The 1,555-nt window shown below is 47.2% G+C and overlaps 1 pseudogene; it reads right to left on the bottom strand.

The window, feature by feature from the left end:
• Positions 1-625: 625 nt before the first annotated feature.
• LOC104083592 lies at positions 626-973 on the bottom strand (annotated as a pseudogene).
• Between the last annotated feature and the right edge of the window lie 582 nt (positions 974-1,555).

Raw genomic sequence — 1,555 nt, 5'->3', positions numbered from 1 at the left:
TGATGGAAACAGGTAAGATCATTAACTAAACTTACAGGGACAAGACCACACAAGACTTTGACAGGTTTAATTAGCTCAAAAGATGTATTAATACTGATGAAGCACCTTGCTTAATTTTTGCTTTGCAGTAAACTAGATGAAAATTACTATCTAATTAGAAAATATCAAGACAAATCAAATGCAGTTACATGTCTGCTGTGTAAAAGTTCTGTCTCGTCTTAAAACATGCAGGAAGCACAAGACCATCAAGACTAATGACAATCTTCCAAAAGATTAAAAGCCATAGCAGCATTAATAATAGATGCTGAAAGATTCATTATACTCGAAATCATTTTAAGGCATAGAACCTTAACATTTGTAATAGTTCATCATCGTCTCAAAATATTATATCTCAAAGTATTCTATTACACCTCAATATGCTATATATGTTTTGCAATGCAATCTAGATATGAGATGTGAAAGGAACAGCAAGTGTTTACTAAGAGCAATGATTAAACATTAACCGGACTGTAATTGCCACAGATAACACATGATACCTAGGTATGATTAAAAACAGGTATAATTTAATGAGCATCATGTTAAGAACTTTCATACACATTCTTCAGCGTATTTAACGGGCCATCTCCTACGCTGATGAAGTTGAAGGAGCTTCGCCATCAGTTCCTCCGGCAGCAGGACCTGCGCTGCTCATAGCAAGGCTTCGCTCCTCACCTCCGGGTGGGAAGGGGGAGGACAGGGCACACGTACCTGGCAGTATGAGGATGTCCACGAGGGGCTTGCAATGATAGAGACCTGTCGCCATGACACAGTCTGCCCACAACCCCTTGGATCCCAGCTCATCCATTTTCCTGCAGGTGGTAATGGTGTAGCCACAAGTCACCACCCAGTCGTTGGTGGCCGTTGCCACAACCACCCCGATCCACCCTATAAAACTGCAGACAAATCCGGCCAGGTGCAGGCAGGTGGCCACCATGTCGATCCCTTGGTGGGGCAAGCCGGACAGGGGAGCGCCCGCAGGGGTTCAGCAAAGCCGGCCGGCGAGCTCCTGGCCGCTGGGACCTCCTGCGAGCTGCGAGCGGGAGGGACAGGGGTTTGGTAGGACGAGGTCCCTGATCAGGCACTGCAGCAGGCGCTCGGCTGCCTCTGCCCAGCTCCCTCCCTGGGAGGGGTTAGAGCTGCCTCCAGCCCCATAACGCATGGGAGGAGCGAGCGGGGAGCCCCAACTTCTGCCAGTTCATCAAGAGAGTCGGAGGGGAAGGAGGGTGTGGAGAGGAGGAGATGCAGAATTACACCCACCCGTGCTTGAAAAGCAAACCGGACTGCTTTATTCAAATGCAAACAGCCTGACTATTCAAAATTCAGCATCAAGGGAGAAAAATTAAGGCAGTGTTTTCGAGCTGAAGACAAAGGATCACACTGGTACCTCTTCATGGAAAGATAGGGCAAGAAACGTGGTGGACAGAGTTACCCAAGAGGTGGAATTGATCATCTCATCAAAGCCATCAGCACGGCTGCAGTAAAAGGACAAAATCAGTCTTGGGTCTTTCCTGATGTT

This window comes from Fulmarus glacialis, unplaced genomic scaffold (genome assembly GCF_000690835.1).
Source record: "Fulmarus glacialis isolate BGI_N327 unplaced genomic scaffold, ASM69083v1 scaffold25561, whole genome shotgun sequence".
Lineage (NCBI taxonomy): Eukaryota > Metazoa > Chordata > Aves > Procellariiformes > Procellariidae > Fulmarus > Fulmarus glacialis.
The sequence above is the reverse complement of the archived record's forward strand: the minus strand, read 5'-3'. Positions and strand labels throughout refer to the sequence as shown.